The following is a 23732-nucleotide window of genomic DNA, read 5'->3' on the forward strand; positions in this document are numbered from 1 at the left end:
ATTATGATGTGTTCAGGTTCCTAGAAGAGGCAAAGCTTGAAACTGGGCCTGCCCAGCTTAGGTGAAGCTAGAGGCTGTTTTGAAGTGTGAAGGGAGGCATATGAAGCACAAACATCTGCTGGGAACAGAAAGAAACAAGAGAAAGGCTGAAGCAGAGAAAATGCCCAAGCTGTCTCCAGTTCCCCCTGAACCTAGCCCAGGCCAGCAGCACTGCTACCTTGCCATGAGATGCAAGTTCCAGCAAGGTGGCTGGCTTTTATGAAAGATGGGTATTTCTCACAAGTGCTATCTTTACATCAGATTACTGTATTTCCATGTGGTTTTTTTTTTAATGGTTGCTTTGCAGCTTTCCTTGTTTCATAGTTTCTATGGTTCTGCAGCCACTATCTCTGTATTCTTGCCCTCTGTGACTTCTGAAAATGACTTCTCAGTTCCCTGGAGGGAGAGACATGGGCAGATGAGGCAGTACTTCCCTGTCCAGTTCTGCTCTGGAGAACCAGTAACCCTTCCAAACAGACTGCCATTTCCCCTCCTAAACACCCTGATTTAGTGCAAACTCATATTCACATATATAATTAACATTTTAAAAGGCTTTCTAAAGTCTGTATCATAGCCTATAAGATTTTTTGCTGCATGCAGAGGAATGTAGGTACTTTCAGGCTAAAACAGTTTTGGCAACACAAAGAAAACCAGAGGCAGTAATGAAAAAACAAAATCCCTGAAAGTACATGTTGTGTCCTTCCCTGTGTTTTAGGCTGCAACAACTGTGTTGATAGGCAACGTGAGATATGCAGGGATGAAGTAAACAAAAAGCACGCCGATTGCAAAGTAAATATTTGGGTGTTTTAGCTAACTGTTTGTGGGTGTTTTGTGCTTTTATATTTGTTTGTATTAATGTCTGAGTCCAACTCACCTTCCAGAAAAGAGATAACTGAAATGATCTGTCTCCTGCCCAGAGTCATCTCCCCCATCAATACTTGTGCTTATCTCTCTTCTCATGTTTCTTGTTTTTTCAAGCAGCTCTTTAGCAAGCCACAAAAATGTTAGCTATCCAGCCAGCTTTGAGTGGACCCTGGCTGAAGTAAATATTCCACGCAGGCATACTGTCTTCATTTTCCATTTCTTGGTTCGTCCTCTTTGGGCCTGCTACATGTAGATCAAGAGCCTCTAAAATGTTTAGAGAGGAGACCATGCACTACAGAAACTATGGCTTTCACAGCGCTGTGTTTCTATAGTAACCATCTTATTAAAGCACTGCAGCCATCTGCTTTAAATATTAACTTCACAAGACCATCAGGACTAGCTTAAAACAGTATCACATGTTCATTAAATATTAAAACTCGAAACAAAAGGAGAGAACTACAGGAGAGAGCTCTTTCCTGTTCCTTCTATCTAATCTTTGAGAAAAAAAAACAACAACAAAAAAAAAACACAACACTGGCTTGCTGCTTTTAGATAATTTAACAGCTCGTCCCACTGCTTTAGAAATGACGCTTTAAGTGACCACACTAGCTGCTGGTGGCATGAACTACAACTTTTGGGGTGCTGCAAAACAAACAAATGGAGAAAACAGCTTCCTGGGATGGGTGATCACTTTGTACACACACGTTCACCCCAATGTCGGATCTTCTTCACCCCGTTTTGGTAGCAGAACTCTCTTAAGGACCGTGGCAGTCTTCCGAGGAGACGGCCAGCAGCTGCTGAGGGCCACGCTGGAGCCAACAGCTGTCTGGTGCTCTGGTTTTGTCAGTCTGCTAAAGGGCAGGCGCATGGGAGAAAGGTATAAATGGTAATGTGTTAACCCCTCCAGGCTGTGGCTAATGAGCAGGAGCCTAGACGCTGGCCTAATTCATAGAAATGCCTGCTGCTTCCAAAAAACCTGCACCAGCAACAGGTTGTGACAGCAAAGTCCTTGGGTTAAGTACACCAGATCCTATTTGTTCCCTTTTAGCAATTTGAAATATGTTGCCTTTTGCTCTCTTTCTTCAAACTGTGCTAGACAGCTGAAGGTGAGCTCCTGAGAGCCCCTCTCTGCCATTAACAGAGGAGCTCACCCTCTCACGTTATTTTCTCTGTGCTACTCTTGCTCCCCCCTAGCTCCCTGCTACCCGTTTTAAGGCCCTCACCCAGAACAGGCTCTTGTGATCAAAGTGATGAGGGACGGGAACATGCATCGTGTGCAAGTTTCACCCGAAAGTTTCACTGGACCAAAAAGAGGAGAATTCAGATCTTCCCATGGCAAAGCCACAGACCACTGGCACTTGAACTAAAGAAAACTATTTTCTAGTTTTTCAAATTCTCTGAAACACGCTTCTAGCTCCATCCACTACAGCTTAATGAAACCATAGTTAATACTGTGATAAGTACCGTCATCGTAACGTAAAACCATCTGGTTTTCTCACCTCTCTTTACTGGTGCCCCACAGTGCCAGTACCTACACTAAGCTGCTCCTGATGCTATCGCGATCTTCTTCGGTGAGAGAGAACTCTTTGTGCTGTGCACAAAACAGCAGCCATGCACCCAGGTAACAAAGATGTGGTCCTTGTCCAAGAAATTCACACTCTAGTGGATCAACAGACCCTCACACAAGTGCGTAATTACTTATTTTACAATTCACCCAGTATGCATTTTCTCCTGCTTAGTGACACTGACTTCTCTGTTCTCACACTACTGTAACCTTTTTTCTGAAGTTCTGGTGTTTCTTGTGTTGGTAACTCAAGGGCAACGTCTCAGAAGGCAGGAAAAACCTCAAGCACAGACACTGAATGAGGAACAGCTGCCTAAGTTGCTGTTCTGGGAGCTACAGCGGACATCCAGCTGAACAGCTGGTGTCAAAACTTTAGAGAAAAAAGGCAGTTTTAGTCCCGTTTGTGTGGCTCTGTCAGGCATAAAGTTACCTTTCTTCTCAGGCTCAGTGAGGCCTCAGCTGGGATGCTATATCTTTCTAAAAGGAGGAAAGTTGATCAAAAAGAGAAGACTTGGAAGAATACAGAATCTCTACTAGCAGATTCAAGAGCAGATTGTCCAAGTATTTGTCATAAGTGACAGAGTTATGATTGATCTGGCCTGGGGGAAAGAGAGTGGGTGAAGTGGCCTCCTCCAGGGCTATTTCATGCACCTTTTGGGAACAACCTGTCCACGTTTCTCACTGTTGTGCACTGGTATGGGGAAACTCCCTTTGGTGTATCCTGGTGAGAATTTTCCTGGACAAGCACACAACCAAACCTGCACGGTCACAGGCCTGAAGGGCTTCCCAGAGAGAAGATGCTGACCACTGTTCCCCGTGGAGTTAAACAACCCCTGTTTTCCACATCAAACTCCATGCAGGAGCATTACTTCCTTTTTACATGGAGTTTTGTGATGTTTGCCGTGCTTGAGACTCCTACCACAAGGAAAGACAACTAAAAAATCAAGCTGCCACGGCAGTGGAGTGTGAGTAAAAGACCTGATTTTGCTGCTTCTTGTGTATTTATATTGAATTCATAAATCAGGGTTTCTTCTGCTTGCCTGTTACATAATAAAGACTGTTTTCTTTCATTGATGTATAATTTGGCCTCTGGAAACGGGGGTTTCATCATATTTTGAAGCTTTGGAGGTTGGCCATGGCCAAAGGGTAAAGCACAGTAGCATTTCTTGCAGCACTGAACGATGTGGTAAGAAACATCAGCACCTCACTGGTTTTATCCCACGAACACAAAGAAGAGCCACTGGTGGGATGGTTCAGCCAACTTTTTTTAAATTTTTTTTAGCCTACTCTATAATGCAGGGTTTTCTCTTTCCTAAGAACCTCTCTGGGCAATTTTGCCTAATACATTCCCTGGTAGTGTAAAAATCTTGTTCCTAAAAAATGCTTGTTCCTTTCATTGCTTTTGTTCTTTTTGCCACATGTTGTAGTTCTTTTGACTTGAATTAACAGGACTACTTTGTATTTAAGAGGGGTGATGCGAAGTCTTTTGTGCTGAGCAGATATTGTGCAGGTCTGTTGATGTTCCTACCTTGCCTTCCAACGCTACGGGCAGTTGTTAACGTAACTTAATGTGCCATCCAGCAGGTGTTCTGTATGCTTTCCTTCCCTGTGCACAAAATGAGTAAGAGTTGGCCTGTTACGGAACCACGTTCTGCTGAGATAGCAATGAGTAAGGGAGACAGAGGAACAATGTGGTCCCTGTCTGCCTACCTCCTGGGCCAGGGAGTCCTCCCTCTGACTCATTCAGTGCTGCAAATTTTGATAGGGCAACTCAGACCCTCTCCAAGACTCCCAGCTCCCATCCCATAAAGAGACATCAGTGGAAAACCCGTGAGGTAAATACCACAGGTGCTCTTTCATCTCTTCTCCAGCTGCCCCTGTGTTTTGGTAGATTGGCTGTGGTGGGGAAGATGGGCTTGGCAGAAAATCATAAATCGGTCAAGAATCTCTCTCTCATACGCACCCATGGCAGAGAAAGCTATGGCTGGGGACAGCCATTGGGTATGCCAAGTAATTCATTTCCCCAGCTTTGTACTGACCCGATTATTGACCTGTTTATGTTCCATGTATAAGAAAAATTAAGAGTCCTGAGTCTGTTCCCTGGTAGCTGGGCAAAACTCTTTAGTAAGAATTGTACTTATGCATCTGAAGACATAATTAAACTTTAGGTGTGCCTTTTGCTGAACTTGTTGAACAAGATTTCCATTACTTTTTTACCTAGAGGACAAACCCATGACAGAGTCTGTATTTATTTTGAGATACTCATCTAAACTGACACAATGGTGGTTATTCACCCTGTAGCATGCAATGGTAAATTTTAGTATTTTCTTCCATCCTGTCTCCAACTTAAAAGCATGGAGTTAAATAATCTTTATCATAAGCAGCATTTCTTTCATTACATTTTGTTCATTGAAAGAGTCTGCTCTTATAATGTAAGAAGTCATCATTAATGGTCATAATGAGAAGATTCTGAGTCAAAGATGTGCTAGACGCATCATTTGTGTATCTGTATAGATCTTCCCCTGATTAAGTTAAATGTTCTGGTAAAGCCTGCAGACATCATAAATACTAATAAACTAGTCCTGGTAAGCCTCGATACTTTCTGATTCAGACATTTTCAAAAAGTGCTTCGGGACTACCGGAGAATGACTCTAGAAGCTGTACTATGCTGCACCCAGTAAAAAAGCTACACAAATTCGGAGAAGATGAGATTAAGACTGTTGGTTCTCCTTTCTCTGAGGCTTCCCATACTTGTACAGATTCACTGTAAGGTGGATTTGCTTTCCACAGGCAGAAGAAAGGCCACAAAAAACACTTAAAATACGACCATAGCAGTGACCCATTTTCAGTTCTTCCATTCTTATTCCTAGGTCTATTATACACACTGTAATGAACACCATGATGAACATTCAGCAGTGAAGAGACATCAATAACTGATGGAAACACATTTGCTCACATGCCGAAAGCAACATTAAAACTGAGCTAGGAGTTGGGACAAAACCAGTGTGGGGCTGAGCTGCAGAGCTCTTCACCTTCTCTGGCTAGAGCTACCTGATCACATGAAGGCAGCTGGTGACCAGCTCTGGCCTCCCTGCCTCATGTTGTTTAAATAATAAAAGATATCTACAGCAGCTTTGGTGATTCTTAATGCAGAGCTGCCATGGATACGGATGGAAAAGGTGAAGACTCTGGACTAGCTCTATGCTTGCAGGAGTTGCCTTCAGTAATGGGACAGAAGCACGTTGGGAAAGAGGCACGGAGAAGCTCGTAGCGTGTCTTTCCTAAGGGCTTTGCCATTATGATATTTACAAACACCGAGATGTATCATAGTAACTGGTATAAAATAGAACTATGATCTTTCTACTATCTCGTCTCCCTCAGAAAGGTCAACCTTGCTGTCTGGGAGGAAAAAAAAACAACCCTTCACCACTTAGTAGGCTTTTGCAAAGCTGGGAGTAAGTAAATTGTTTGATTTCAAAAGTAAAAATTGGAAGTGATTTATTAACAAGCATGGGTTATTTTTTGCTAGTTTAGCAGCTTTTTCAAGAAGGCTGTGTTTATCTTTGGCAACCAGTCACGGTTGTATAGCCTGTCTTCCTCCACATACATGCTTTTCTGAGAAAACTTCAAGAAGGCTAGAGTCTGTCAACAACCAATCATCAGACCACGTCCTTCCATTTTACAATAAACTGCTAACTTCTAGGAAGGAAACTGTTTTAGGGTAATTTTAAGTACAATACAAACTTCCTTGAAGAACTTCAAGCATAAGGAAGAGACAAATTGATTTTTCTAATAAGTATCTAGTACTTCCAAAAGCGATTAAAAAAATACATATGGAGAAGAAGTGTGGACATCTGACAGCTGAGTGTAAGGCCTGGTTTGCTAGAGGGACATTTTTTTTCTTGAGGCCCATGCCAAAAAGTACAGTGGTATTCATATTCTGCAGAGAAAGGTGTGTCACTTGAAACTACTAAGCCGTCTTTTTCCTAACCGGATGGTCACTATCCAACAGCGAGGCATTCATTAGCACCTGACTGCAAGTGTTAATAAAGAAATAAAAAGGGAACTGTCAATCAGGAAGCACACAATCACAGAGTGTTCTTTTATTTTAGCCAAAGTAAGCCAGCTTTGCACTTCCTTACCACTCTGAAAATTTTATGTACTTTGAGTCAGTTCAGCAAAGAAACAAACTTATGGTGACGAAGAACACAGTCACCTTTATCCCCGAGCTGCTGAATCACTCACCCGCTCCTGCTAGCTAATAGTAACTATTTTTAGGTTACGGTGGAAAATTCTCTCGTGTTGGCAATGATATTTCAAATGAGTTTGGAAGCAAAATCACCTTCCCGAGCGCCTCAATGTGCGCTCAGAGTCTGCGCTCTGCTCGCCCGCCTCGTACTCGCTCCCCGCTCTGGCGATCTAGGTCAGCCTCGCGCAGGAGATGCGGCATTTGCTGGCTCTTTCATAACTGCCCGTAAGAGTTCTGGGGTCATGTTTGTAAACACTGCAGCCATGTGCGCGCGAGCACGTGGCAAGGCATCAAACCGACCCGGAGCGCCAGGTGGGGAGGTAAACCTTGGCACTGGTATCGATGTCGCTAAGCCAGCTAGCGCCAACTCTCTGGCCGGCACATTCCCCTCGTAGCCGCGTGAAGCGCGCCGGCGGGTTGCCTGAAGGGAAAAACGGGAACCTTTTTCCTGCACGTGGCACACGTGGGCGCGTCTTGGTGTCGAGGCAGGTTCCTTCTCTCAGCCGTAAGCAAATGGCAGCGCTTTGAAAGGTTCTCAAGGAAAACAAAACTCACTTCTGCCCTCGGTCAGCAAAACTGGAGCCAGCGTGGTCCCTCAACACAATGCCAAACTATGGCTATTAGGAGAAAGAATTGTCTAAGGGCATGTTGCCAGGGTTTCCAAAATGACTTCAAAGACAGATAACCGAGACATCGTGTCTGTAATAGTTTTTTGCTGGCTTTGCACTGATGAAATTAAGACCACATTTCAGGCATTTGAGGAACTAGCTCCTAAATTATTCCTGTTTATCGGCAGAAGTTGCGTGAAGCTAGATATGGCCAGTACAAACAAAAGTCACAAGTCTTTCATTTCCTCTTAAAGAGGAGCTAGCAGATACAGCCACCCAAAGGCTAGGGAAAGTTTCATCTCACCCTGGCCACGCACTTCACATGCTTGGAGACAAAGTATGCAGGAGGGGGGAACAGCCTGCGCTCGCCGTCCCTCCCTCTCTCCCTCCCTCCCTCTCCTACCATTCTGTTTCAAGCGCAGCTGTAAGTCTGGTTTGCTTTGACCTTTGCTGGGAGAGCTGAGAATAGGACAAAGAGTTAAAGTGTTACCAGTCCCTGCTGAGTTTGCACTTCTCAGGCCCTGCGAGCCAGAGGCGGCTGCGAGAGGGTGTGCATGCAGCACTGTGGAGGGCGAGCGGGAGGGAGAGTAAAACAAAAGGAGAAAAATAAACAGTGCACACCCTGAAACACAACAGGGGAACACGTACAGAAAAATGCCTGTCTTTGAAGAACACGGACTTCTCTGTTTCTCTTGGTGTAGTTGTATCTTGTTATCTGAACTCAAGGTACAGTAGATATAGGAGTCCTTGAACTCTTAACTCATGAGGAGAGCACCAAAAAGTAAGTCAATACAATTTTAGCTGAGTGCCTGGAAAGAAGCATGCTTTGTCTTTTTGTGCCCTGGCTATGGCAGGCCATTTAATACAGCAACGCACAGCTGTCCAAACCTCTTGCTTGCTGTATGCCAATGGCCTGCCAAAACACAGCAGAACCGAGGCAGTCCTCTCCTGGTGATAACGCAACTGTGGCCCTGAACACTGGCTGTTCCGAGCATCTTGCATTTCACTGAGACTTGTCTCTTAAATCCGGACAAAAAGGGTTCCCTGGTTTGTCAATGAGAAATAGAAAAGGCGCCCATGCACTTGCACAGGCTTTCTGAAATCCTGCCCTACTGTAAGCGTTACCCAGTTCCCTAGCAGCGTCTCTGGAAAGCAGAGAAGTACCCTCCTTGCTGTTGCATGTCTGTCTAGCTAGCGCTCTCCAGCGCTGCTACTCTATCGAGCAATAAAGTTTCTATTTTTGACTCACCGTGGACGACCTTGCTCTAAACCCCGGGCTGAATATCGCTTAAAAGTAAAACGAGCAAACCCTAGCACGCTAGCAGGCTCCGTCAGCTCAGCTTTGCTGCGATTGCCGCCAGCGGCCGCAGCCGTGGGTGACAAACGGGCTGGCGCAAGCCGCGGCGAGGTCCTGCAGCGTGGCACCCTCTGGCCCGTCACACAGCGCCCTGGGGAAGCCTGGGACAGTGTTTGTAAACACCGCGGCCACGTGCGCACCAGCCACGTGGGGACCCGGCTGCCGAACCTCCAGACTGCCAGGGGACCGGCGAAAACTCGGGGGAGCCAGGAGGCAAGCCCCCACGCTAGCTCTCGGTCCTTCTGCGTTGTGGTTTGCAGCGCTGTTGGATCTATAAACATGGCAGGGAAAAATCCATCTGTCCTTCACGGTCAACTGCCTCTGTCAGCGTCCAAGGGAATGCTGCCCGAGCTAAATTACCCATTGGATTTTATTTCCGAATGCATTTCATCATGGATTGTATCACGAGTCTCTGAACCTGCTGAAGTTACTTGGGGTGGGCTCTCGGTTATATGCATTAAGCACCAGAACAGGCAGCTCGAGCTACAGCCACCTGTGGCCTAAGAATCCCCAACAAATCCCAAAGACACCAAAATTCACCGTCTCCAATTGAGGTCTAGGAGACTGTTACATAGAAAGCTACAAATGCTGCCTGGTTTGTGTCACCTGCACAGGTCTGTACATCCCGACTCCAGCAGAGAGAAGTTTTGGCAGCAAATTAAAGGTTTTTTTTCCTTTTTCTTTGAGCTCCGCTACCAAGTATGACATCAGCGCGAGGGTTCGTGAACCCTGACGAACCTTTAATTGATAAAACAGATCAAAACAGGAGTCGTGTGGTAGGTTTGGGCTGGCGTACAGAACAGTTTGCAGACTGTGGGAAATCTTGCCTGAATGAATAGGAGGATCAAGGGTATTAAAGGTTAATGGGAATTATTGGAGTACCTACTTACTGAAATGACATTACACAACTCTGTCCTACTCACTGCAATTAACCGACACAACGTACTGTTTTTAATTATAATTAGCTCATTGTGAGATTCTGCTTGTTTGTTTGGAGGTGCATGGAGACATCTGCAGCACCAGTAAGATTGAGATAATACCCTTCCTTCCCTGCACCTTTTCTCACTTGGAGTTGAGGGTTTCAGCAGTGCCATAGTCCAAGCAGTACACAAAAGCAGTCCTCTTCCCTGAGGAGACAAACAACAGAATTTGAGGCACAATTTGCTGGCGTGTTTTGGAGGAGCACTGCTGCTTTAAAGGTCCTGAGACTCCTCCAGAAGGGGAAGGAGACAAAAAAAAAAAAAAAAAAAGCTAAACCAAAAAACCCCGATGTGCTGTCAATTAACAGAAAATGTTACTGAAAAACAGCTTCTGAAAAAAGTGAAAAGCTACTCGTTTCTGATTCTAGTTTCTGTTTCTTAAAATTGATACTTCTGTTATCTTAGTAAGCAGAGAAAACTATCTGTAAACTTCTGAATGAGCAGGAAGGAGGGTATCATGGGTAAAGCACTGGGGCATAAGAGATATGGGTTCAGTTCCCAGCTATACCACAGCTTTCCTGTATGTCTTTTAGTTTAGTTTTGTTTTGCCTTTAAAAAAAAAGTACTGAAATGAATGGCTCCAGCAAAGTTTGCACCACGTTTTGTGATCTGTGCGTGCTTTGGCTCTCAGTTGTTGCTTATTAATTTTCTACCCTTTCTCTTACTCCCTGTGTGTTTTGCCTGCTCATTAATACGAGCACCCTAGGGAAAAGGCTGCAGCAGTGCTGGTTAGGAACTCCTCTGAACTCACACAGAGCAGGTAGCAATAGCAGCTTTGCTTTATTTACTGCAAATATTTAGTTTTTTGGAAGGCAGCTGTCTGCCTCTGCTTTGCGTTATAAACAAGAGTCACTAACACTCTAGCCCTTGTGTGCTGCCAGGCTTCTTTTTTTCTTCCTTCAACTGTCTCCTTTGCTGCATTACATAGCAAAATGGAACAGAAATGGCTTGTGTTTGTACAGCCCCAAGCACAGTGGGATTCTGTTTCATGGCTGGGATATGAGGTGCCTCCTAATGCGCAATAATTAATTTCACACTATCCACTCCTTATATTTAGAAGCATCAGAATTGCCATCCCAAACTAGACTCATGCTACGGCTTGTCCCACAAAGTATCTCCAGCCAGCTAGCAGCAGTTGCTTCAAGAAAAAGCAGCTGTGCAGAAGGTAGTTACAGACTCACTCTTCCAGAGGCAAAACTTTCTAATGCATCAGCTAGGCTCTGTATTTTCTAGGAAATGTGCTAACTTGCAACTGCTTCGAAAACTTTTTTTTGAAGTAAAAATCATTTTGTAGCCTCTAAACTCCCCTCTGCATTTTTTCTACCTATTTCCTTCCTCTTCCCCCAAAAGAGGGAAAAATGCCCCCCAAACTATTTTATTTTTTTCCAGTTGCTTCAAAGTATGTGGGTCTGAGGAGGTGTCTGTCTCCCGTGCCTTCCCACAGGCCAACTGCTTCTGTTCCGCGAAGGAACAATCAATAGGGCTTTGTGAAAATGCAGGGGCTGCCATCAGTTTGCAGGCTCACACGTCAGCTGACAGCACCGGCGAGGGGGGCACCTAATATATTGTCAACTGCACAACACAGGCATGGTGGAAAGATACATAAAAATATGTATTTACCCCTACCTAATCTCTTCCACTTGTCAGGCACTACATGTAGTAATGCAGAGAAAAATACATCAGCCTAATTCTTATCCTTCCCACTACTTTCTCACACCTTCCAAAGCTGCTTCTCTGCATTAAGGATCACATGGGAGCAGAAAAGCTCAGGTCCAAACTTACTTAAAAAGACCAAATGCGCTGTGGAAAGTATGGAGAGTGCCACAAAAACAACAGAGAACTGAAAGACTGCATTTTTCTGTTTTGTGCATTTTTCATTTTTATAAATACCAAGAGTGCATTTCCCCATTTGCTCACTGCTTTCAGCTGTTGCTGGGTCCGTGCTGTGTACACTTACAAACTGACTGTGTGGAGTGGGTCTCATTAGCAGACATTTGGGGGAGAGGAAATCTATGCTGGCTATATGAGATAAATAAGGGTTAAATCCAGCCCTCTTCAGTTGCTCAGCTTTCATGCTTTTGATTTTTACTGTTGCCATTTTAGTAATACTCCAGACCTTTTGGGGCAGATCAAGTTGAAAGCAAAACAGGCAAGGCAGCAAAGGCGCACAGTGGGAACAAAAAGGTTGCCTTTTAAAAATTAAAAAATAAAAAATGTGAAGGTCTTTAATACGAACGTGCACCCCCACACGGTTTTCCAAATCCCAGAGAAAGGCAAGTCCAATGTATCTTCCAGCTTTCAAATGTTCTCTTTCAGGGATAAACTGCATTCTTCTTCTTAAGCTATACGTGCACTTTAAGTTTCAAGGAAATCTCTCCATTCTGTGAACTTTAGTAACTTGGGGGGAAGGGAAGCAACTCCTGCCTTACTGCAACAAGTCCTTTTCCTCATTTTACTGTGAACAGAACAGTAATGCTACTTTCACACAGGAGGAAACATGCAATCATTCTTTTCTCCTTTTTGCTTACATAAGGGCTGAAGGAGTTGTGTGTCCTTTGGCAAGTAGAAGAATTGTATAACTTCAAAGTATGTGACTTCAAACACGAGTGAAGTAGCACCGAGAGAACAAACAGATTAAACAAAGATGAAAAAAAAGTATCAGGAGCATGAAGATGGGGGTGAGTGCTGCATGGACAGTCGTCAGCTCTCGTGCGAAGGTACGAATACAGAGTGCGACTGATTAAAGGACGCTGAAGTCGAGGGCAAAACTTTCGTGTCAGCATCAGGCCCAGGGTTAACGTTTACCCTTTGATCTCTGTAACAGCACTAAAAGTGGCAAGAGGAGGAACAAGCACTGCAAACTCAGAAATGCCTTTTTCGCATATTCCCTTACGTATTCTTTTATTCTTGCTTGTCGCCTCCTGCGAGAACAGCTGCGGCAAGAGTAATGGGAACCATGGGTCAAAGAAGTCAGAAGGACATGAAAGGAGGTGAAGAGCTTTGCGAAACAGCAGCAGGTTCTGGATCTGACACAAGCAGCTGTGTCAAGCAAATGAGAAGACAGGTGAGAAGGAAAGTGCTGGAGCACAGTAACAAAATGCAATGGTTGTAAGTGCAGTTCATGTAAAATGGAAGCAACTGGTGTGAACATACAACAAATGGCAAAAGTCACAGGTACAGCAAGTGCACTGGCCTCCAGCCACCGCTGCATGATAGTGAATGCCATGACTCATGCAGACACATTCAGAATAAGGAAGAGGCCAACTGCTGCCTCTCTGTATGGAAAAACCAGTTCTTGGGACTCGTTTTTCAGACGGAGCGATGTCCTCCGTACGCAGTCCCAAGGGAGCCTGAAAATCGTGCCCGGGTCTCGAAATGAACGTTTCTGGAAGAGGAGCAGCACCTCTGCTAACAAGGCCCCACAGAGCACATGGCACGGGCTCAAAGCGTCTCCTCCGATGGGAACCTGTTTGACAGCTTCGGCTACAGGGGGTGGCCCGAAACCCGTGCTTCTGGCCAGCTGAGCCGCCTTTTCAGCTGAGCTTCCTGAAGCCATCTTGGCAAGATGACCCCAGTAATTACCAACACTTCCCTCCTCCCCCCTGCTTTTTTAACAGCAGGTCGGTGGCATTATTCTTTGGGTAGAGAAGCACAGAAATCTCCACTGAGCTTCTTGTGCCTCGTGGAGATCTACAGCTTGCCTCGCAGCGCGCGGTATTAACTTTCGTAACAGCAACGCCTTGTTGTGTCAACATGTCTCATTAAGTAATAAAGACTTTCAGCTATTTGATTTTACTTATAAAGTTAGCAGCCTTCATGATTTCTTTCTTGTTTGTTAAAGAGGGAATTGTTCTAGTATTCCAACAGGCAGTGAGTCATGCCTAATGAAGGGAAAAATATATTAACAACTTACGGTGGGACCCTTGTATTGCGAAGAGCTGCTCTTGTAAACTTTGGGGATTGGATTCCTTACACGTTTTTCAAAAGGCCAAGGGGCTGAATCATTCGAAACCTTTGCAACAATTCCCTTAACGGTGTCTCACAGCCTGGGTCAGCCCATTCCAAGCAAACGTGTCGACACAGACGGCGGAGGGGGAAACGGGCGTCTGCAAGAGGCACCAGCGGCCTAGGATGGAACACAGACGCAGCAAGCCGAGCCAAAACCCCAACGACAGCCCGCTTCCTTAAGCTCCTCTGCGTGCTGGATTTCTTCCCCCCTCCCGCGAGGACCGGGCCGTTCCTAGGACTCCAGCCTCCTGCTCCTCGCTGGCTGCGTGGAGGCAGCTGCCGAGGATGCTGGGACACTGTTTGTAAACACTTGGCCACGTGCGCGCGACCGCGTGGAGAGTCATCGTCCTGAGCGCAACGTCTGCCCGCCCGGGGAGCTGCGGTGCGAGCGCGCTGCCGCCAGATCCTTTTCCAGCGCGGCTCGACTTCAAGCAGCTCGTGCCAGGACATTTGGAAGACAAGGCTTAGACTGTTTATGCGTTATTAGAAAGAAGATTAAGCAGAAGAGTTAAGTTTTAGTCACCAACATGTGAATTTGGGGATAGCGTAGCTCACGAGGAGTAACGAATGCAGAAGTCATTACTCTTTTTACATGTCTGCAAAAAATCCTGCTCCAACCTGGAAGCTCCTCCTCCCCCAGACATACACTGGTGAAACCCATATTCGTACCTTGGAAACCCACGTGGAATATGGTCAAGGTCAGAAGCACTAATGGGGAACGCATGAAGATATTCCACATTGCTTAAATTGCATCATAGTAATTAATTACAAAATGGCAAGGCCACTGCCCTGTACACATGGAAAACACTTCCAAGGGGTGCCTCTTGCTTATCTTAGCTGTCAAGCCACTCACCTGCTGCTCACTGCTTTGCTACCGCACGCAAGAGGAACACAAATGCTTCTTCCAAATACAACATGCTTTTAATAAAAAAAATTCCCTTTTCATTTCTCATGTAGAAATTCTTTTTGGATCTAACAGTCATGTTCTCATCCAGGACTACAGAAGCTTTTTCACAGTGCAATCTTGATAGGAAAGCTTGGAAAGTTTTCCACCACTTTTCCAGTAAGTGGTGGAGCAGGACAGCATCGCACAGACTTGTGGAAGCACTGGCCTTTACCTCATCATGGAATTTTTACTTGTTGCTTCAGCAGTCAAACACGTTTCTGAAGAAACATACCTTTTGTATGCAAGGTACATGGAGAAACTGTCTTAAAAGACATGCTTTACTTGGTTAAGATTAAAATGCTGAACTTCCCTGTCTTGTTGAACTTGAGTATAGGACAAGTCTGTTCCTCTGCACACTGCAATAGCAATGCTGCATGGTAGTTGCTGTTTTTAAAAGACAAGGTTAAAAAAAAAATAAAGGAAACACACCAAGAATTAGGTCAAACTGAAGCCTCGATACTGCAAGCCTCTATTTATTTGTCAGAATAATCTTACTGGGGTTTCTCGCCATATGTATGCTACAAGGCACTCCAACTTGGAACACACAACTCCACAGAAAACTTGCGTTTTGAAGGAGAGCCTGAATTCTACTCAGGCTGCTAAGATGATTCGGCTTTTTGGAAGGTGTTTGACAGAGGTGAACACGCCTACTTGAAAAGATAGACAGCAATTTAAATCTTTAAGTCTTTTAATTGTTGAAGTGTATTGCAAAGTATAGCAACTCTGTTTGAGTTGTCCCCTGATTTAAAACCTTTTGTGGTGAACAACTAGTAGAGCTTCCTGGTCCCCTTGTGAGGCAGGGCATTTCTGCTCCTTCCTTCCATCCTATGTGGAAGGAATTAGCTGCTAGTTGTTCCTCCGTTTCAAACCTTGTTTTTCTCCACCTTCCTTCTGTTAGCCCCTGCTGTGTAATGTGAGACATATTCCCAGCATTTTAATCCGAACAACTTTTCGTGCCAGTCATCAGCTGTCCTTGGGATTAGTCCAGCTGATGCTGGAGGCTCGCAGCTTCACTCCTTAACCCCACCACCTCTGCCTCCACACGCTGAGCAATGCCTTGGGAAAGGGGTGGGTTTTTTAAGAGACTTGCCTACCCTAAGGGAAGGCAGAAGTGATTTCTTTTCAATGGGTGACTGAGAAGATGATTACTCATGGTACTTTCCATTTCTAACATTTTATTATCTAGGATATTGGGACAAGCTATGCAAATTGAAGACGCAACCAGTGACGATCTGAAAGTGTACTGGCTTGAACTGTAGCAACTTGTTTCTAGTTACTTGTTCAGTGTTTAAAAGGATACATTTCCTGCAGAATATCATTAAATGAGTAAGAAGGTATTCACTGCCTTACGGAGAATGGGATCAGAATAATGCTGCAAGTGTGATTGATTCATATAATTCCCTTTTTGGCTTTCAGCCATGATGCAGTCATATGCTTTATCTCCGTTCAGACTACAGCTTTTTTTTTTTTTTAAGTAATGAATCATAGTACATCCCACTCCATTTCAGAACCAGCACATTGCCTTTCAAAATGATGTCACAACACTTTGCTGCTGCTGGCTGACTGCCTCAACAGCAATCAGGGAGCTGGACTAAATAAATACCGTATATTATTTGGCAAAATCATTTGTGGTTGTGTTCTCCAGCGCCGTTTCCAAGATAACCACCAACTCTACTTGAAACTTGGCAACTTTGTTCTACCACTTTCAGGCTCCAGTTGTGAAGCTGGCTTACAGATGCTGCTACCACACTTAGAGCTACTGTGTGGCAGTCAAGCGAGAGCGGTAGAAGGGTCACCGTGATAAGCCAAATTTGACAGCTCATCTGAAATCCCGCCGTGAAAAGTGGACAATGTAAAAACAACTTGTGTCTCTTGCTTCTGCAGGAGCCAAATATCTACCACTCAGAACGAAACGGAGCGAGTGATTTAAAGCCACCGCTTCAGCACGCGCTGTGAAAGCCACTCTGCTGCCATTTATTCACAAGTAACTCGGAGGCAAGCTAGAAGTGAAACACTCCTGATAGTCCCAAACAGGGCCGGTAACATCGTTCCAACCCAAACTTCACGTTTTTCAACATCTGAGCGGCAGGTTTGTTCCAAAACATGTTTTTTCCCCTATAGAACCATTTGGCTGTTACTAACCTATAAAGGAACCGTATGTGGGACTGCATCCCACCAGCACCTGAAGTGCTTGGGGTGAGAGGATGGTCCCTTCAGCCCCAGCAGCAGCCGGAGTCTCCCGATCCTGCACGCAGAAACCAAAACGTTTACAACCTCCCATTCCCATTACCCAATGCAGCGCTAGTGCCAACAAGAGACCTTGGAAATCTGTCCGTCATAATACAGCTCCTCGGCGGGCACACGTTTCGTGTTCTTTAAACAATGTTGACATGCCAAAGTCTAGGACCATGCGCACTCTATCAAAACAATGCCAGTCTCCCTGGCCAAAGGCCAGGAATCAGCACAATGCTAAAGTCCTCGTTCAAAGCCTTACTACGAGCTGTGATAGTTTGGCAAATTCAGGAGCCTCAGTGTCTCCTGCGCAACCTCTTCTTTTGAATATTTGTTAACAATTAATTCTGAAACAGGCAACACAAAACCGGTTTCTGAGGTCCCTGGAAGTGTTTGCAAAGCTTCTCGATGTCACTCCCCCAAACGAGACAACTATTTCCACTGAAACGTGACTTTTGAGTGCTTCATTTGGTGAACAGCAGCTTAGTCCCACCACCTAAACACCGTGACTTTTCACTTCTTTGCCCTCCCTTTTTTCTTTCCCCTGCACTGTGGCTGCTAGATTTAAATGTCTTCTGACTTCCCTGGCAGGGTTCGCACTACACTTTCCATGACACCGAGAAAGAGTCAAAATATTGCCCAACAGCAATTTATTTACATTGGTTCCAAATTGCTGGTTTTTTGCAGGAAGATATCCAAGATGCATACGTTCTTTCAAAGCGTTAACAGCAGCAAGTCTGGCCGACCAAAAAGTTCTTGCCCTGCTAGATTTACCAGCGTTTTCAAGACACAATAGACAGGAGTATAATGGAAAGAATATACTTGGGGAGCAGGAAAAGAAATACACAAATCTGTCAAAATTGCTACAGATGCAGCAATATAGTATCAATGTTTCATACCCAGCTTTAGCTGAGTCTTTTCGGGAGAAAAAAAGTATCAGACATTTAGCACCAGAGAACTGAAGTCTAGAAAGCCTTGGAGGACAGCAGCAACTGCTGAGTGCTGCCTGCTCGAGAAAGAGCTGAAAGAAGCAGTGTGACAGTCTATCAAAAACTGTTATGTGACCATTCTTAGTTACAGAGCTTTAACCATGATACACAAGCAAGCAGAAAACTATACATAAACAGCATAAGCTTACCTTTATTCAGAAGGGTGAGAGAAGTCAGTTTTTGAGGCGACGAGGAAAAGAAAGGAGAAGCCCACCAAGAGGGCGAGGAGTTTGGGGAAAGGTAACAATGACTGAGGGGCGAGCAGCCCTAAGGACTCAGAGAAACACGTTCGTTTTCTGCGGCTACTGATAAAAGGGGCTAATGCGTTCATCACACATCACTTAAGCAAATTTGTCTAACTCCCAGAAGATAAGAGGTAGAATGATTTATAACCCACGGCCAGCCTGCCACGCCGAGGGCTTCTCTTTAAAGGACACCGCAGGGACCACGGTGTCGGTTTTGCCACCTTCCAACCACTCAGATCACCCCGCAGCTCGCCCTCCTACACGACCCCGGGCCATTAGCATCTCACCGCCGGCGACCGCGTCCCGCTTTGCACTTCACAACCCCCGGAGAAAGTGCCGGGGCGGAATACACACGAGCGAAGGAAGGTACGACGTACTACAGCTCACCCCCTGCTGCAGCGATTCAACCTGCCATTCACATGCAAACAGCGCGGCCTCATTAGCCGGCGAGCAACACCCACTGCCCTGCTTTCACTGGGGACACTATCTGTCTCCTCACCGCCGCGACTCCCCAGCTCCCGAGGAGGAGGAGGAGGAGGAGGAAGGCAGGCAGCCCGGCTCGCCGCCGCCGTGCCCGGGTGCCGCTCGAGGGCTGCGCGATTTGCATGCGGCTCATCATGGAAAACAAACCTTGTGATGAGGGCTCGCCGAGCGGGGCAGGGAGCGAAGGGGCTGCCGCCTCTCCGCGGCCGAGGGGGCGGCTCGGGGTCCCCTCGTGTCCCCCCCCCCCCAGGCGACGTTTTTTTTGGGGGGACGCGCCCCCCGCAGCCCGTTTCCCCGCGGCCACGTTGTGCAAGCGGCCCCGACGGCAGGATTTAGCAACGCGGGTCGGTGGGGGAGAGAAAAATAAGAGGAAAAAAGGAAAAAAAAAAAAAAAAAAAAAAGGGAAGCCTGGCGGCGAGTCTCGCAGCCGCTTCCCCCTCGCCCCCCAGGAGCGGGTTTCGCTTCCCCCCGGCCCCCCTCGCCGCCCCGCCTTTGTGTCGGCCGGGGCCGGGGAGCGCCACAAAGCCGGGGCCGGCCCGCAGCCCCGCTCCCGGAGCCCCCCGGAGGGGCGTGCGGCCGGGCCGAGCCCCCCGCCCGGACAAAGGCTCGGGGCCGGGGCCGGCGGCGCCCCCCGGCGCCTCTGTCAGGCGGCCGCCATGTTGGGGGCGCCGCGGCGACCACCCCCCGCGGGCGCCCCGCCGCCCCCCGTCCCTCTCCGCGTCCCTCTCCCCTCCCTCCCTCCTCTCCCTCCCCGCACGCCGCCGGCCGCCGGGAGCCGCCCTGACCTGCGCCGCGTTCCTCCGCCCTGCCGCCGGGCAGCCCGCACCGCCCCGCGCCGCGCTGCGCTCCGCTCCCCGCTCCTACAGGGCCGCCATCTTGCTTCCTTCTGCTCCGCGCCCGCCGGGACCCCGCACCCAGCGGCACGCGGCGCCCTGACGTCGGCGACCGCCCCGCGCGCCGCCCCGCGCGCGCACCGCTCCCCCCCCCCCCAACCAGCGCCGCGCGCCCCCGTGATGCGGCCGCGGGGGCGGGCACGGGCACGCGCATGGACCCCCCCCTGCCCGCCCCCCCCGGCTTCCTTACCGGGCTTGTTCCGGCGTGAGGGGCTTTCCTCGGTTCGGCTTCTGTTTTCTTGATTTCGGGCTTCTTTTTCGGGCTTTTAAGCCTTTTTTCTTTCTTTTTGCTTTTTTTTCCTTTTTTTTTTTTTTTTTTTTTTTTTCCGTTTTTCTTCTTTTTCTCTTTTGCTTTTTTCCTTTTTCTTTTTATTTGGCTTTCTTTCCCCTTTTTTATTTCCCTTTTTCCAATTTTCTTCCTTTTTTCTTTTGTTTTCTTCCTTTTTTTCTTTTTATTTGGCCTTTTTTCGCCTTTTTATGTCATTTTTTTCCACTTTTCTTCATTTTTTCATTTGTGTTTTTTTCACTTTTTTATATGGCTTCTTTCTCTTTTTTTTGCTTTTTTTTCCTTTTTTTCCCATTTTCTATTTTTCTCCTTTTTTTTTTTGCTTTTTTTCTCTTTTGACTTTTTTTTTTTTTTTTTGCTTTCTTTTGCTTTTTAAAATTTCCTTTTCCCATTTTTTTTTTTTCTTTTTTTTTTCCTTTTTCTTTTTTTATTTTCCTTTTTTTTTTTTTTTTTTCTTTCCTTTTTCCTTTTTTTTTTTCCTTTTTTTCTTTTTCCTTTTCTTTTCATTTTTTTTCCTTTTTTTTTTTCCTTTTATTTTTTTTTTTTTTCCTGTGTTCTTTTTTTCCTTTTTTTTTTTTGCTTTTTTGCTCTTTTTATTTTTTTCTGTCCTTTTTTTTTTTTTTTTCCTTTTTTCTTTTGTGTTTTCTTTTCTTCTTTTCTTTTTTCTTTCCTTTTTTTTTTTTGACCCCTTTTCCTCCCTCCCCCCCCTCCCCCCTCGGCAATCAGGAGCAGGGCACCCATGGGGGCTGTGTGTCTCCCCACGGCAGCCGCAGCCCCTCTGGGCAGGGGTTTCACCACAGGAGCGGAGGCCCCACCAGATCACCTGAGAAGCGGGCAGTGTCACTGGGTAACACGTTGGCTATTGAAAAAAATATACATTAAAAAAAACAATCACACCCCAAACACCCCCCCACATAAATCAGCAGCAAAATCTCCCCCACATTCTTCCAAAGGAAGCCCCGTGTCACGACCCACGTGCCACAGCCAAGAGGATGTCCAGCAGCACGGCTGCCTGCCTTTGCACGCCCATGAAACAGCAGGGCGATGCTGGCACTTGTATTTCGTTTTTCCCTGCAGGAGAACCCCCCCGAGCAAGACCCAGCCACTCCGCATCTCCCCGGCCTCCTCAGCAGGTGACGGACCCCGGCTTCGCCTCCCCGCGCTGCTCCAGACAAGTAAGGGGCTGCCAAACCCATGCCCTCAGGCTTCCACACTCCCAAAACACCACCTCGGTGTCCTCACTGGAGCAGCTCTACCTGGGCCGGCATTTTGGGGACGCGGAGGGCTTTTGGGGGCTGCACGGTGCTCCCACCCCACCCCACAGGCCGCTCTGCCCCCCGAGGCTGGGGGGAAACTGAGTCCCCGGCCCTGGGAAAGCAGCAAGGCGGGCAGGGCAGGGCGCTTTTTAGGAAGCTCGAGTGGTCGCAGAAGTGATTTGCTTTCCGCATCACGGGTTGCTGCCTGGGTTTTGGTTTTGCTTTAATTTCTGCAGAGCCTGCCAGGAGCAGCCCAGAGGTGTGAGGCTCCCCCTGCCACCCACCCTAGCTTGGTCACGCCGCCAGTGCCGTTTCGGGCCCCCGTCGGTGTCAGGGTTTTGGGGCTGCCTGGAGCTCGCCCTCCCCGGCCCAGGGAAACGTGCTGGCCCGCTTGTCCTGCCCCATATGGAAATACATGGGTTTTCAACACAAAGGTCTTTGTGTTTGCTTCCGTGGACCTGACTTCAGCAGCGTCTCGTTGACAAACCTGTGCAAATAAGCTTGGTCTGTCTCTTTCCAGAAGAGCAAACGACACAAAGAACGGTCAAGGTCTGTCTTGATCTTGCCACTTTTTTTGTGTGTGTGTGCCTTCACAGCACCTGCTTGCTTTCCAGCAGGCTTCAGTCAGCATTTCAAACTCATTTAAGTCTTTATCTACGTGAGATCCCGGGGTTGCTTTTTCGCCCTGGCGTGGCACATCCAGCTGACACCTTGGGTGCAAAGTGCGGCTCCCTGCGCTCAGCAGGCTCACCGACGGCTCACCTCCGTCCCCTGCTCCTTCTCCCTCTGCACAGCACCAGCCTGGCCTCCCTCCAGGTGCTTTTCCACTGTGTTTGCAGTGCTGGGTGAGCCGACCCTACTTGGCACAGCTTGAGCTCGTCCCAGCTGAAGGAAGAGGTGCCTGTTTTTGGCACCCTGGTTTTTGGACCCTGCCCTGCGCTGCCGGCTTCAAGCCCTTTGCACAAGTGAGCAGCTGCAGGGCTGGTGAGGTGAAAAAAAAAAGAAAACCAAAAACCCGCCAACCACCCCGAAGCCACCAGCGGGGTTTTTACGCCAAGACGGGATTCTTTGCTGTTCTGCCCCTGCTCCTGTGCTCGAGATAAGAAAGAGACAACTCATGCATATCTGACCTGCACGTACGAATGTGGGAGAAGCGTGCATTTTTTAAATGCTTCCTGTCATAGGTGTGGTTCGCTTCTCTATTCTTTTCTTTCACCCTCCTGTTTTTTTTTTCTTTTTTTTGTGTTGTTTTGTTTTGAACTTCCCTGCCCTAATGACAGCCCGCTGTAATCAACAGGCTGGATAAAACCCGGAGCAGCCCTGCTGAACCAGCCTCCCACGACACTGGGCACGCTCGCCGAAGCCTCCCCTTCTCGGCGCGGTGCTGCTAAGCTCTCTTGACCTACAAGCCTCCTAATTGACCCGCTGCCCTCCCATAGTCCTGCAACGTTTTGACAGACCGCAGGACCTCTTGGCTTCCAAATCAGCTGCTTTCTGCTACACACACCTCTGTCAGACGCGGCTCGCTCCACGGTGCGGGTTTCCTGCTATCTGGGAGCAGCCGAAGGGGAGAGGCGCAGATCCAAGTTCCCTCCTGGAGCAGCTCCGTTGACTTCCACGTATTTATTGAATGAGAAAATTTGACCCATTTTAGCTTGCCACGTCTCTGCCTATCAAACAGGGAGGAACAAATGCCTGAACTTGACCACAGCGACGAGTGACCTAAAACCTCCCCACATCCTCACCCTAAAAGAGCTGGGGAAAAAGATGATAAAACAGAGTGGTTGCTGATAATGTCTAGGCTTAAAATCCTAAACCTCAGCCCAGGACTGGCCAACCTCCCAAGTCATAGCCCCCTACAGCAGGTCTCCTAAAATCCAGAGAAGAAAGCAGTTCTTATGTGTCTATGTGATGGAGCAGCAAGCTCCAGACCATGCATCCACCAGACCTGCTCGCTTCTTCCTGCAATGTCCACAGGAACTAAAAAAGGGAGAGAAGAAAAAGAAAGAATGTCTTATTCACCTCCTGAACGTGCTGTTCCCAGCCTGAAGCTGTGCGCGTGTTTCAAAAAAGCTGCAAAGGGAGAATGTGCAGCTTCTCTGAAAAGGCACTTAAATCAGGCACTGCTCTGGAGCTGATTCTGCCAGGCAGGCCAGGTGGGCTTTTGCCTCTGTAAGCAGTGAAAAGAAAAATACAGCAATTTCAGCTTCAAACGATTACATGCATGGAGTCAAGAGTCCTACCAAAAGACAGATATTTGGGGGAGCAGTTTCAGGTTATATATGAAATTGTGCTCCTTCTTTCCCCAGGTGAAACCATCCTTCAGTGCAAGGCTGGGACATTTCACAGGCAAAGTGTCAGTTCAAAAGCATCCTGCCACTTGGCAGTGGTAGCGTTTGTGCGTGCAATTATGCATTGCACACGCTAATTGGATTGACAGGTTAAAAACCACCTGTGCCAGGGGAAAAGCTTGCTCCCCATGCCCAGTGCCTTGGGAGCGAGGGACAGGCGGGCTGTGAAGGAGTCTGGGGTGCCCAGGGTGCAAGCCATGAGCTGTTTCCTTCTAACTCCAAAGCTGCAATGAGCAAATCTGGCTGTAGCTGACCGACGGGGTATCCTGTGTTTGTCCCCCTCAAACCTCTGTGTGAAACACTCAGGAGGACGCACAGTGCAAAACACTTTTCACCCTGCACTGAAGAATAAGCGGGTTTATATTAACTGTCTGCTTCACAC

General features: G+C 47.2%; 1 protein-coding gene across 2 annotated transcripts in view; it reads right to left on the bottom strand.

Annotated features, from left to right (window-relative positions):
* Positions 1 to 19534, bottom strand: part of TET2 (tet methylcytosine dioxygenase 2) — a 69908-nt gene extending 50374 nt beyond the window's left edge. Inside the window, exon 1 of one of the 2 annotated variants that reach the window (XM_040556610.1) lies at positions 19350 to 19534. The gene's annotated coding sequence lies outside the window, so the exon portion shown is untranslated. Of the gene's footprint in view, positions 1 to 17985; positions 18978 to 19349 lie in introns of those variants that run through there. The other variant, XM_040556609.1, reaches the window with a different exon arrangement.
* Positions 19535 to 23732: the final 4198 nt, after the last annotated feature.

This window comes from Cygnus olor, chromosome 4 (genome assembly GCF_009769625.2).
Source record: "Cygnus olor isolate bCygOlo1 chromosome 4, bCygOlo1.pri.v2, whole genome shotgun sequence".
NCBI lineage: Eukaryota > Metazoa > Chordata > Aves > Anseriformes > Anatidae > Cygnus > Cygnus olor.